Source organism: Hemibagrus wyckioides, unplaced genomic scaffold (assembly GCF_019097595.1).
Source record: "Hemibagrus wyckioides isolate EC202008001 unplaced genomic scaffold, SWU_Hwy_1.0 Contig30, whole genome shotgun sequence".
Taxonomy (NCBI): Eukaryota; Metazoa; Chordata; class Actinopteri; order Siluriformes; family Bagridae; genus Hemibagrus; species Hemibagrus wyckioides.
In genome coordinates, this window is record NW_026690792.1 from 211,252 (window position 1) to 226,544 (window position 15,293).

General features: G+C 37.8%; 3 non-coding genes across 3 annotated transcripts; 2 read left to right on the plus strand and 1 right to left on the minus strand.

Moving 5' to 3' along the window:
• The first annotated feature begins 10,277 nt into the window (after nucleotides 1-10,277).
• On the plus strand, nucleotides 10,278-10,359 carry trnal-uag (transfer RNA leucine (anticodon UAG)). Its single transcript has one exon. It is a non-coding gene; the product is annotated as a tRNA-Leu (tRNA).
• A 616-nt stretch (nucleotides 10,360-10,975) lies between these two features.
• Nucleotides 10,976-11,057, plus strand: trnas-acu (transfer RNA serine (anticodon ACU)). The gene has a single exon. It is a non-coding gene; the product is annotated as a tRNA-Ser (tRNA).
• Nucleotides 11,058-14,398: 3,341 nt separating this feature from the next.
• On the minus strand, nucleotides 14,399-14,470 carry trnap-ugg (transfer RNA proline (anticodon UGG)). The gene has a single exon. It is a non-coding gene; the product is annotated as a tRNA-Pro (tRNA).
• Between the last annotated feature and the right edge of the window lie 823 nt (nucleotides 14,471-15,293).

Sequence of the window (15,293 nt, forward strand, 5' to 3'; positions counted from 1 at the left end):
CCAGTTTGAACAGACCTATGGTAGAAATTAGAAGGTATGAACACGATCTAAATGTAAGTCTTGTAATGTTCACAAATTCGGCCACCATTATCTAGTTACAAATTAAACTCTTTTCATCACTAATGCAAGAGTAGACAAGCAATGGTTCCAGTAGCCAACATTAAAACTGCTTACACAAAGAGTAACAATGTACAAGGCTTCATGATGTGTGTTAGTGTCCATGTGCTTGACTCTCAGTACTTTTTCCACTCCTGTGATATGGTGTGTTTCCTCCTTGTGCCTAGTGTGTCCATGATAGATTCTGGAGCCACCGTGACCCTGATCAGGATAAAGTCTTTACTGAACATTAATGAATGAACCCATTGTGGAATTCAGTTATGTAATGATACACATGTAAATACATATTGTAATTAGTCATATTAACATGTTTGTGTTACAGCCTGGGAATTATGTTCTGTTGGCTAAATTTCATGTCTTTTGTTTAGGTCAGTAAAACATTTTAAAACTTTATCTACTGCCATCAGTACAGAGTGTGTAAGCTCTTCTCTCTGGCAATACAGGTCCATCACAGACATAATTAAACTGATCAAAGTGACATTCATTGTGTAGCTCCCCTCGATTCAAACACAAGCTCAAGTGTTCTTAATTACAGGCATTTATTAACAAATTGCTCCACCAGCCATCTTAACATGCCACATCATGCCAAAGGCCAATGACAATGCTGTGAGAACTGATAATAAATACACAAAATATCAAAATAAATATAACAAAATAATGTGTCCTCATAGAGAATAACCATTAACAATAATAGACAAAATATAGACTTGAACATAACCCACAAAGGTTATAAACCGTTGTCTCTATTGCTAACACATTAGCATATGCATCGTTACTAATATCATAAATATAATATAAATATAACATTAATAAACAGACCATTTGCATTCCTCATTGGCCACGTTAAGTCAAGGGGAGGTAGAATTAAACTTCCAATGGTTAGGTCTTCACAGCAAAAATATCTTCAAAGTGCAGCTAATAGTTTCACAACATCTTCGAACATAAACAGCAGTTTTCTCTAGTTGTGATATTACGGAGCGCAGGAAATACCAAGTGAGTTGATCATGCTTACTCTGTAATTCGATGGAATAATTAGAAACTTCTTTTCATTAAGTTTAGTATGAGCAATGAAATCACATTTTGATTAGCAATTTGATGTTTTTATATAAATCATACATAATGTTCTCTTAAACCTGACTGATCAGAAGTAGGAAGTGCTGCTGTTGTTGTATGACTTTATCAGTACCTACTGCTTCTGATTCAGTATCTTCTGCTCGGCCACTGATACAGTACGCATTGATCAGTATAAGTGTGTAGTATAAATACAATATTGATATTCTTCATCTGTCATGTTGACATGGTGACCTGCAACTGCAAATCTGTAACAGTCTGCCAGTTAGAGCACCTGAACTTATTTTAATGATATTTATGGCGTTTGTCTGCATTTTGATGACATTTGGAAGTCCAAGACAATGGAGGCACCAGACAAGTGCTTTTTTTAATCAAAATACATAAGTATCATCATCATCAGGCACATTGCATAACATTTACCTCAGGTTTGATTCCCTGACTCCCCTGTCCTCCACAAAACCTTTAAGAGAACAATGGGGGGAAAATGCCATTGGGATATTTTCTGCAAGGTTGACAATGTCACTTTGGGACACCTTTGAAAATATTATTCTCCTTCCCTAGATTATACTACACCTCTTAAATTAGACACTTCTGAATGTTGTGAATCCCCAAACAAGTTGTACAATATTGTGCCTCTTAGAATACATGACAAATCCTAATTTGTGTTTGTACATATACATGAATGAAAATTCATTCAAATGAATCATGGGGAAAAACTGCAGCAAAGTACAATGAATTAAATTTTAAACAGTACACACCAGCAACAAGTGACACAGTGCCTCTTTATTTTATTCTCTTTCTTCAGCTGCATATGTTACCACAAATGTCTTTTGTGTCTGTGGTTAACTGATAAGTTGCTAAAGGAAGTATCTTTGATATTAAACGTTGAACTTCAAATGAATTATTTCATAGGTTTTTGTACAGTCTCTCAGTGACTCTGTATCACTGTGCTGCTACTCTAAGAGCACAGTGATAGAGTGCAGAATCTGATACAGCAGCAGAGGAGATGATCAGATCCACTTTCTTATCTTTAAGTTTAGCAGACATTCTTGGTGGACGGTTAGCACTTAGATCTCCATATTGGTGAATATAAAGAAGGAACTCAGGTTTAGATTTTGGATATTGTCTGTACCAGTGCAGGTAGAATCCTGTAGTACTTGTTTCATATTCACAGGACAGAGTAACATCATCACCTTCATCTACAACTTTATGGGTGAAAAGTGGCTCTACTGAATCTGCCATGGAGTCACCTGTCATAGAGAAGAGAACATAAAGTTTTACATAATCAAGCCAGAATTACACACAGAAATCATGCTTTCTATAACACCAGACAATTAATAAACAATACATAATATCTAAACTAACAAAAGGTGTTAACTCACCTAGTGAAAGCCACAGACACATGAATATAACAGTGAACATGATGACTGGTTTTAGCTGAATGAAAAAGCTCTTTCTGTACTCTAATATATTAACATGATAAATGTTCAGGAAGCTCCACCCCCCAGCATCACATGACAGTGTCTCCAGTGTTGATGACGGTGAAACATCCTGGCTTTACATTAAGCCTTGTTTGGGAAACTGTGCTGAAACTGTTTACATAATAAACAAACAAAAACTGACAGCAGGAAAAAATAATATTAATAATTAAAATGAGTAAATATTTTATTTTATTATTTTTCATATTTTATAAATGTTGTCTGGACAATAAGGTATTTGAAAGCATGTTTATTAAATAGGATTACATTTTCATGAGGTGGTATTTTATTATGTGAGGAACAAACCAGGCTCTTTTCTTTCTGTTATCTATTTTTCTTTATTGTCATTTAACTCATTGCTTAATAAAACCGCTGTGTAAAACTAGTTGACTTGATCTCATATCTGCTGATTGGTCATTTAAACATGAAACTGTGTTTATAAAGAAAGGGTAAAGTTTCTTATCCTATGATGAGAGAATCTGTCCAGAGCCCATTTTATTCAATGCAGCTGTAATGTGCTTGTCCTTGCTGGAGACAAATATATTACAAATATAAGACAAACATTTTTAATGAAATTGTATGTAATAACTGCAAATTCTACATATAGGTCTAGCACTATGTATGTAGGATTGAACAACAGATAGAGTCTATATTATTTTGCAAAGAATTATGTATAATCACAGAAGTCTACATATTTGGGCATGTGAGCAGGGTTCTAGTATTTGGCCCACAATAAGATAACTCACTACACCATCTTCTAACATCTCTAGTGCATTGGTTTTCACTTAGAGTGTGTTTAGTAAAGTGAGAGTAAACTGAATATCTGCACTTTAATCCATTCATTAATTTCATCTCCAATATTTCACAGCATACAGTTACATTAACCATAATAATATTTGATTTTCTGTCTCAGATGTCTCCAAATGTAGCTCTGCCAACTCATATTTATTCATATTTATTACATTCTGCAATGTAATATTTCACTTATCTACTACACCATTATCACAGCCTAGAATGAAAAAAAAACTACAGCTTTATACCTTGTGGAACCAAGCCCCAGATCCACCCTGAAAAATCCCCAACCTTGCTATGAGGAGGAGGAGGACAGAAAACTGATACAGGACTTCGTTGCATGGTGCGACTGTAACCATCTGCACCTCAACACAACAAAGACCATGGAGATGGTGGTGGACTTCAGGAGGCCCAGGCCTCAACCGGAGCCTGTGACCATCAATGGTGACTGTATGGAGTTTGTCAAGACCTACAAATACCTTGGAGTACAGCTGGATGATAAAATGGACTGGACTGCCAACACAGACACAGAGGACAGAGCCGCCTGGACTTCCTTAGAAGGCTGGCGTCCTTTAACATCTGCAGATAGATAGATGGATGGATAGATAGATAGATAGATAGATAGATAGATAGATAGATAGATAGATAGATAGATAGATAGATAGATAGATAAATTTGCACAGGACTCATAAACATGCTGTTTTTGCACATACCCAGTTTTTGTACATTACCTCATTATGTCTGTACTTTCAGAATCATGTTTTTCCACAATACTTATCTCATATACCTTTAAATCTCTGTGTTTAGTATTTTTTGTTATATTTATTTTATTATAGGTTTTTTTTATATTTTGTTATATATTTGTTATATTTTTTTGTTATATTTTGTACCCTTAAATTCAGGTATTTTGTATTTTTGTTATATTTGTAGCTTATTTTATTTATTACCTCATTACCTGTGGTTATGGATACTGCTGGAAGCGTAAATTTAAATCTATCAGACAGTATATGATCACATAGAAACACACTCAACCCTGACCTGTAGCTGCAGCCTAATAAATGCTCATTCACTCAGAACTGAACTCCATTTAGGTTGCAGTCTCCCCTGGCGGTGTGGGTTCAAATCCCACTTCTGACACTGGTTTCTTTCCTTTGTGTTGTGATCCTGTACAGAAGTCTGTTGTATGTTGAAAGGACTCTGTCAGCTGTGGTGGTTCAAGTAGTTAAAGGTTGCTGGTTTGTTGAATGGCAGAATGGGGTTCAAGCCATGAGCAGGACCTTTAAAGTAATATATGTACTCCCACTGAAAAAAATGATATGTTAATTGTTGATTTTTTATAGTCAGATGTAAGTGTCAGGACATAAAAAGTCTTTTTGAGACATTTCAATATAAAACAATAACACAAACATGAAACAAGCTCATTTATTTGAATACCCCGCCCAACCACCATTATGTATGCAAATATATTCAGGTCACATGACCGTAAAAGCACGTGTCCGAACATGACGGACATTTCCCAAGAAAGCACAAACACGGTGAGTAAAAGTTTAATACTCAGTTAGATAGTTGAAAACATTAAATCAATAAACAAACAAAGCTAGTGGCTCGATGCACTATTTATTATTTTAAACTGTATTTATTGTACACTTTCTGGTAAGGATCCTTGATTGAAGTAAAAGAGCCGGTGATGAAGTTTTTTGTGTTTTTCACCTCATCTGTTTCATCTGTTGTAGTGTCTTGTGCTCTGAGACAGAATACTCTTTTCATATTAAACAATGGTACAGCTGCACAGGATGCTTTTTATTTCTTTTTTATGTTTTCTCTCATATATGTCTGCAGGAAATTAAGAGTTCCCCCTATGGATTAATCCTTCTACACTTGTCCTCGCACTCCTCCACCTTCTCTCTGTATGTAAACTCAATATTTTGCTGATGAGACTCAACACTGTATTGTCATCAGCATACTTGAAGATATGATTCATGCTGTGTTTTAAAGAAGATTTGTGCTTCAGCAAAGTTTTTATGATATTCAGACAGATTGATCAGTTTACAATTCATACCCAAGAACCGTGGAAACCAAAAACTTGTAAAGATTAGAAACTTTCCCTTCAGGGGTCGCCACAGCGAATCATCTCTGTCCACCTATCCCTATCTTTTGCATCTTCAACAATTGCACCCACTAGCTTCATATCCTCATTTATTACATCTGACGATTCTCATCATTAAATTTGGCAATGTTTTACGCCGGATGCCCTTCCTGATGCAACCCTTTTTATTTATCTGGGACCGGCACAGAAGTCACTGGACTGTGACCCCCATGGCTAGATTAATATGTTATCACCATAAAGCTTTAAAATTGCTCCACCCCACAGCATCACATGACTGATTGTTGATTATTAAGGCTTAATGAAGCTTAAGTTAATGCTCAGCTGCAATAGTTAAATATGACAAATAAAACTTTTTACTGTATTTGTTCTTATAACAGTTTAGTATTTCTTCTCTGAAATTAGCTTAGGCACTAAGAGTAACCAGGGCAGGGGTTAGGATATTATATCAGCAGTATGTATGATAGAAGAACAAGTAAACTCTATGTCACAAAGGTTTTACTGTGAAAAGTAGCTTCCATCATCTCAAAGAATGTGAGCAGGTTGTGTGGTGCTCTAGTTCTAGACCCACAATAAGATAAGTGACTGTGCCATCTTGTGTTCACTGAAGAGAAAAACCTTAACACACTAATAAATAGTTTTTTAATTTAGCAATTTAAAATCTCTCTCTCTCTCTCTCTCTCTCTCTCTCTCTGTCACACACACACACACACACACATTTTCATGAAAAAAAGGGATTTAAAGGTCAGACACACTTCAGCAGGTAAAAGATAGTGTAGTGTGTGAACATTATCTGTGAATGAGCATGTAGTGAACACACCCCTATTACACCAATAAACTTATCACATGCAATTACAATTCTGTAGTATGAAAGGTTCAGTGACAACAGCCTATGCAAGATTATAAAGTAAATAAAAGATTTAAACATTGCTTGGTGAAATATGTTTATGGCTTGTTAAAGTTGGGCTGTCAAAATACTTAAAATAAACCCCAGAATTAAGCCAAAGGGATATCTGTCATGTTTTCCCTGAGAGCCACACATATGCTCTGGATTAATAATTTAATATATAATATAAAATTATATATAAATATATAAATATACCTTATATTTAAATTTCATTTACAAGACATCTGCAGTGTAATTACTCCAGACAGAACAGAGAGGATCATGAGTCCACTGGCATTGTGGAATTCTGCTATGAGGATTGACCTGAGCCTTGTCTTTAGTGCACTTGTTATCAGTCAATATGGAATTGTACCATGAGGATAGAAATCTTTCTTTATTATAACAATGACACAACACCACACTACAAGAAAACACTTTAAGCAGAAGGATTTTAACAGTGTGATAGCACAGTGACACAGCAGGTCGTGTTGCTGCATCACAGCTTCAGGATCTCCAGTTTGATGATGAGTTCAGGTTAGTGTCAGTTTGTGTGCAGTTTTGCATCACCTCCAAAAAACATGAGAGTAATAAATTTACTAATAAATTCACTATGTGTAAATAAGTATGTGAAAGGGTTTGTGTATGGAGCTCTGCAAAGGACTGACATCCCATTCAGTGTGTTTCCTACCTCATGTGTGGGACGGACTCCACATCAACCATGATCCTGATCAGTAGAGAGAAAGAGAGAATCCCCCAAAAGGACATGTAACTTTCTCTAAATCATTGGCAAAACTTCTTTCAATATAACAAAACTGTGTGAAAGTCTTTGTACAGTGCAGCTGGATTTCCTGTCACTGTGGGCCTCAGAGCACAGTAGTATAGAGCAGAGTCTGATACAGCAGCAGAGGAGATGATCAGATCCACTTGTTTAGTTTTATCATCAACTTTAGCAGACATTCTTGGGTCATTGTTGGAAATTAGATTTCCTTTTTGGTCAACAATAAGAAGGAACTCAGGTGTAGATTTTGGATATTGTCTGTACCAGTGCAGATCGTCTGAAGTACTACTTTTTTTGTATTTGCAGGACAGAGTAACATCATCACCTTCATCTACAGCTTTATGAGGGAAATCTGGCTCTATTGAATCTGCCATGGAGTCACCTGTCATAGAGAAGAGAACATAATGTTTTTAAACTTTAAATAATCAACAGGAAATACTTAAGTCAGACCCACACTCTGCATTTTCACACTGCATCACCACACAGACTAATATTTAATATAATATAGTTAATATTTCTGTAATAACAAAAAGTCAATGTTAACTCACCTAGTGAAAGCCACAGATACATGAATATAACAGTGAACATGATGACTGGTCTTAGCTCAGTGAAAATAGTGGAGATCTTTCTGTAATCTAATATGTTAACACCATAAAGCTTCAAAATTGCTCCACCCCACAGCATCACATGACAGTGTCACCAATGTTGTTGTCAGATTGTTGATTCTTACTGAAACATCCTGGCTTTACATTCAGCCTCATATGGGGAACCTGTCCAGAGGACATTTAAGTAAACTCATACTGAAAGTAGGAAATTAATGTATTTATGTTATTTTACATATGTCAGTGATATCTGTAATTTAGAGAAAGTTTGTGTAAACACCAGCAGGCAGATTAATGTTAGAAACACTAAGTGGAATAGAATATGATTTATTTTAGAATGAGGAAGAAATGAGTATTTTCCCTTGGTAATTAAGGTTGAATTAATCCCTTATTTCTCAGCTCTAACAGTTAAATCTGAAAAATAAAACTTTCCTGTACTCACAGTAGCATCAGAAGAAGAGAAAGAAGAATAAAGGCACATTCACATATAAGTTTCTACTTTTTAATGTTTCTGACACAGCAGGTGTCAAAGAAATGACATTAGATGATTATTTATTCTTATGACAGTTTAGTGTTAAGTGGACAGTTGTGTTGTTTAATCAGAATGGTATCTCTGAAATTAGCTTAGGCACTAAGAGTAACCAGGGCAGGGGTTAGGATATTATATCAGCAGTATGTATGATAGAAGAACAAGTATACTCTATGTCTCAGAGAATGTGAGCAGGTTGTGTGGTGCTCTGGTTCTAGGCCAACATTAAGATAAGTGACTGCGCCATCTTGTGTTCACTGAAGAGAAAAACCTTAACACCAAAAAAATTGTTTTTTAACTTACCAAATATGTGCAGAAATATAATTGAAAAAAAAAAATTGTTTCTCTCTCTCTCTCTCTTTCACACACACACACACACACACACACACACACACACACACACACAGCCATTTGCTCACCCATTCACACCTAGCGGCAATTTAACATTATCAATCAATCTACTTAGACTAGCTTTATTTAGATATTACTTCAAACTTGTTGCAAAATATACACTAATAATATTAAAAATTAGATGATTGTTCAGTAAGTGGCAATATACAGTATCTCACAAAAGTGAGTACACCCCTCACATTTTTGTAAATATATGGCAACCTGTAGCTCTGGTGAACTCCATGCCCAAGAGGGTTAAGGCAATGCTGGAAAATAATGGTGGCCACACAAAATATTGACACTTTGGGCCCAATTTGGACATTTCCACTTACGGGTGTATTCACTTTTGTTGCCAACGGTTTAGACATTAATGGCTGTGTGTTGAGTTATTTTGAGGGGACAGCAAATTTACACTGTTATACAGGCTGTACACTCACTACTTTACATTGTAGCAGAGTGTCGTTTCTTCAGTGTTGTCACATGAAAAGATATAATAAAATATTTACAAAACTGTGAGGGGTGTACTCACTTTTGTGAGATACTGTATGTCCATGTGTCCATACAGCCCTAAAACATCAGGCATGTGTGGCTTGGGGTGCAGTCAGAATTCTAATTCATCCCAAAAGTGTTGAGTGGGTTTGAGTTCAGGGCTGTGTGCAGGTAACTCATTTTATTCCACACCAAACTTGTAATAAACATCTTCACTGAGCTGGAACATGTTTTTGTAAGAATATAAAAACATCCTATACAATTGTGCAGCAGTTTGGAGAATGCCCACATACTGGTGTGATGGTTAGGTGTCCACAAATATAGCCATAATGTACATATTCAGGACTTTGTTAGAATTAGTATTGTTGTAATAATGTTGTAATAATTGGCTGTGCATGTCAATAAAGAAACATATGTAAAAATATGTTAATATAAATACTGAACCCTTCTCAATATCTCAGTACCTCAGGTTATGGACTCTCCTTTCATACATATGCATACTTGTACCCTTTTTTAAAGGGCTACTGCAATATAAGCAGAACATTCATAAAGCTGCAAAAAAATGTTCTCAGTTATATATTTGCTTGAAATCTAATTTGTGCAAAGCCAATATTAAGTTATAACTTGTACTCAATTCACAGACAGATTAAAGTGCACAGTAGAATTGCACATTTTATTAGGTGGAATGTGTGTGTGTGTGTGTGTTCAGTGATTGTTTGCAGTCTGAATGGCCCAGGGGAAGAAGCTGTTTGTAAGTCTGGTGGTGTGAGACTTTGTTGACCTGAAGTGCCACCCAGATGGCAACAGGTCAAACAAGTGATGAGCAGGATGTGAGGAGTCTCCTGTGATGGCCTTGATTTTGCTGAGGCAGCAGGACCTGGACATGTCATCCAGGGAGGGCAGAGGGCAGCTGATGATTTTTTGAGCTGTTTTTCACCCTCTGCACAGTTTGTCTGTCCTCATCTGTGCAGCCTGTGTACCACACACCCAGACAGTATGTCAGTGTGCTCTCCACAGAGGTCTATAAGTATTGAGCCATTGGGTAGCGTGGCCGAGTGGCCTAAGGCACTGGATTTAGGCTCCAGTCTCTTCGGAGGTGTGGGTTCAAATCCCACTGCTGCCAGCTGAGCCTATTCAAGGCAGTGGTTGTGGGCTCTGGCACCACAAAGGCTTTACAAGGGTTGTAGCTCCTGTGCCTTCTGCAAATGTGCTTAAGAGTTGCCATTAGCTGGCTGCCTGGCTGCAAAAAAAAAATGAGCTCACACGGTACCGGAGCCCCCAGACCCAGGTGCTGAAATAGCTCCCAGGGTTTGGCAACTGGTGTCAACGCCGGCTGCTCCGTTTCACACCTTGCTTTTTCAAACAGCAAGTCCAAACAACCACAGAACGGAACGCAAAACACGGTTTCCGCGTGTGAGCCGCATCAGTCGTGCCCTTACCATGGTTACGAGCTACCAACAAAACTTCAACCAAATTCTACCAAGAATAAAAAATCGACATAAGAAGTGGTGGCCAAGAGGTTTGGGCAATGGAGTGCAAGTGCCAGGTGCACTGAGGTGTAAGGTCATGTGGGTGACCTAGGATGCCAAGAGGTTAAGGAAACAGACTGCTAATGTACGTGGGATGGGCTCCAGTTGCTTTGGGAACAGGCTTGTTTAAACGTGTTGGGTTATGGCGCTCCTCTATGGAATTGTTGCGGTCTCTGTGGACATTTGGTGGTGGGGGCCACAACTGCGCCTGACGAGGTGGCCGAGAGGTTAAGGCGATGGACTACTAATCCATTGTGCTCTGCACGCGTGGGTTCGAATCCCATCCTCGTCGCTTGTGTGCCCTTTAACCTCCTCTTTACCACAACTCTTGCATGCGCAATGCGTCGGAGTGCTAGAGGGGATCGAGAAAAGCTAGCCCTGGGTCTAGGTGTTTCGCAACCGTGGGCTATATTTCCATGTTGGTTGGACACAGATGCTGTAAGGCTGACGGGTTGCCACTGGAGATCCATGCAGATCAATGCAGTGCACAGTCCCGAAGACAGCGGCCCGGATCGTGCACCTTTATATATCTCATCAAAACCAGATGAAATATCTAATTGGTCTAGATTAACTGAGTGTGTTAAAGATATTAGAGATTGGATGACCGATAATTTCCTATTATTAAACTCTGACAAAACGGAGATATTACTTATTGGCCCAAAAACTAGTACACAGAAGCTCTCACAATTCAGCTTGCACCTAGAAGGATGCACTGTTACTACTAGCTCAACAGTGAAAGACCTGGGTGTAATATTAGACAGCAACTTATCCTTTGAAAACCATATTTACAATATCACAAAAACAGCCTTCTTCCATCTTAGAAATATTGCCAAGCTTAGGAACATTTTATCTGTATCTGATGCAGAAAAGCTAGATCATGCATTCATGACCTCCAGACTGGACTACTGTAATGCATTACTAGGTGGTTGTCCTGCATCTTCAATAAACAAGCTACAGTTAGTCCAGAATGCAGCCGCCAGAGTTCTTAACAGATCAAGAAAATATGATCATATAACCCCAATATTATCATCCCTGCACTGGCTACCTGTTAAGTTTAGAATTGACTATAAACTAGCTCTACTCACATACAAGGCTCTAAATGGTTTAGCTCCCACCTATCTATCCAGTCTCCTAACACGTTACAATCCACCACGCTCTTTAAGATCACAAAATTCTGGACTTCTAATAGTTCCCAGAATATCAAAGTCCACAAAAGGAGGTAGAGCGTTTTCGTATTTAGCTCCAAAACTCTGGAATAGTCTTCCTGACTGTGTTCGGGGCTCAGACACAGTCTCCCAGTTTAAATGTACACTAAAGACTTATCTCTTTAGCCAGGCATACATCTAACACTTCCCATAACCTTGCACTCCAGTACATCTGATTAAATGCACATTCAGCTAGTACTGCTAATATTATGAATAGCAGCTACGCTAATGCTGTTCCATTGTTTCCTTTCTTCTACCCATCCCGAGGCATACAGAGACTGTGCCGGCTCCAGTGGCATCCGGAGATGGACCAGCTCCAGCCGGGTTCTGCTTGTGAGGATTGGGATATTCAAGCAGCGCCATGGACAACAACCTCCTTATTGATTCACATAACACTATACACATGCTGTATCTGCATCACACAATTGTCACCCAAATGAGGATGGGTTCCCTTTTGAGTCTGGTTCCTCTCAAGGTTTCTTCCTCATACCATCTAAGGGAGTTTTCCTTGCCACAGTCGCCTCAGTCACCTCAGGCTTGCTCACTTGGGATAACATCTAGGACTGTTTGTCTGTTTGTCTGTTCATATGTTTGTTGTTTTCTTATGTGGTTTCTCATGTAAAGCTGCTTTGAGACAATGCTCTTTGTTAAAAGCGCTATACAAATAAAATTGAATTGAATTGAATTGATTGCAACAGACTGGGATGCAAGTTCATATCAGCAAACCTTGTCAACAAGAGCCTAAGCCTTTCAAACCTTTCCTGGGTTTGGATTTTGATTCACGTCTGGTAATGGAAGCATGCGTGGTACAACCATTGCGACCGCCTGCCAGAGTGCCTCTCTTTCCAGACCTGGCAGGCCTCCCTTGACCACAGCCCCACAACCCTCCAAGTGCATGGGTAGCGTCGCCAAAAAAAACATGGTTATTAATTAATGTAATTAATTAACTGATTAAATATGATTGTGATAGTTAAATCTATTGATAAACTGATGAAAATGAATGACCTGTAACTAGAGTGAGAATCAGTGGTATGTATCTCACTATGTACAGTAAGTTGTATAGTTGATCCATTTCTGAACACAGCTCTGTGAGGATTCTGTATAATAGTGCTGTATGTGCTGAACTTTACACGTCTCTAGAAGGCCACACCCAGGAAGTGATGCAGTTTTAGTCTTATTTTGTACAGATCACTTCACACAGTGTCAGTGACAGAAATCTAGAGTCATTATGGCTGGTGTTGTATTTCAAGATTCATCATCTATACAATACTATAAGCCTTTATCTGTTTGTGTGGTTTTTAAATTATTTGTACATTTATAAATAATTATGATAATTTGCTGTGGAAAATCATAGGAAACTGATCCAGATTTAAACAAAATCTCTCATAAGTAAATTTGCTGTGTCTATAACCAAAAGGTAATTAAATTCAGTTCAATTCAATTCAGTTCACTTCAATTTTATTTGTACATCACTTTTAACAATGGACATTGTCTCAAAGCAGCTTTACAGAAATTCAGAAATTCAGAATAGAAATTACAAAGTTGAAAATTAACTTTACCCCTAATGAGCAACTCTGAGGCAACAGCGGCAAGAAAAATCTCTGTGAGACGATATGAGGAAGACTCAAATGTGAACCCATCCTCATCTGGGTGATACCAGCGAGTGTGATTATGAATAAATTACCTTCTAATTGTATATTATCAAACATTAAAAGCAGCAGAGGAGATGATCAGATCCACTTGTTTAGTTTTATCATCAACTTTAGCAGACAGACGTGGTGGCATAGGGATTTACCTCCACATGGAGTGATGAAAAAAAGGAACTCAGGTTTAGATTTTGGATGTTGTTTGTACCGTTGTAGGCTGTTTACTGAACCACTGTCTTTGTTGCTGCAGGACAGAGTAACATCATCACCTTCATCTACAACTTTATGAGTGAAAAGTGGTTTTAATAAATCTGCCATGGAGTCACCTGTTATAGAGAAGAGAACATAATAATTTTTTAGTTTTGAGTTATATAACTCATATTCTATTTTTTCTTAACATCACACAGGCTAATTAATCATTAATTTATTATCTCCTTTCTGAAAAGATCAATGTTAACTTACCTAATGAAAGCCACAGACACATGAATATAACAGTGAACATGATGAATGGTGTTAGTAAAATGACAATATTCTGAGGTCTTTCTGTACTCTATTATATTAATATTTCAGAGGTTCATGTCTCCACAAAGTGTGACATTCTCCATCCCGCTCCCTGTATTCCAGAGATAGGCTCCAGGTGGGAGCTTTAATTTTCAGAGGTAATTACAGTGGGATTTGAACCTCCTTGGACCTCTGGAGAAACAAGCTTCCAAGTGAGAACCAAGCCGGCAGTGCAAGTTTCCATTAGTTTTGTCCCAACCACTCTATTCCATGTAAAACCAGGGCTCGTCCGGGATTTGAACCCGGGACCTCTCGCACCCAAAGCGAGAATCATACCCCTAGACCAACGAGCCAGGTTGTCCCTGTCTAGCTTGTTGTGTGCCAATGGAGGGTCACTGTACTCTGTAACTGTATGACCTTCTTGCTCATATGGACTGGGGTCCGAGTAAAAGGAACTCGGTTACACAAAGTCAAGTTAACAATAAAGCGAGGCTCCTGTGGGATTCAAACCTTTTTGGAATCCAGATGCTACGTGTGAACCAAGTAAGCAGCTCTTGCCATTGGGCCAAATTATGTCATTTACAGGGTTGTTACTGTAGTCTTAGATTTCTGTTCTTGGTGAACAGGAATGAAACCCGATGTGGTCTTTAGCTGTTGTAGCTCATCTACCTCAAGAATTGATTATGGAGCACTATTTCAGTAGAGCTTATTTATTTCCTGATTGTGTGATGGAAACTGTGTTTTTATTTTCCACAATTCTTATTCTTAGTTATACATACTTTCAGGTATCCTGTAATTCTCAAAAATATATTAAACACCCTGCAAAGACACACATGATGAACACATTAAATAGCATGCTCAGTAAAATAAACAAACAAACAAACAAACATAAAATAAAAATAAATCAGATCAGCTGCTTGTCAAAAGAGTTGTACAATATCCACATTTTTATTCCTAGAACAGAATCAAATTCCAGCATGTGATCTTTACACTGTCATTAAGTAAATAAACCATCAAACCTGCCACTATTGTTTATGAGAACTGCACTTAATACTGCAGAGGGAGTGAACATGTGGCTTCTTCAAACACACACCTAACTTTTATCTGTATTTGGATTCACTTAGAATGTTTTGTCTATTCAATTCAAATAAAGTATTCATATATGGTTATATACAT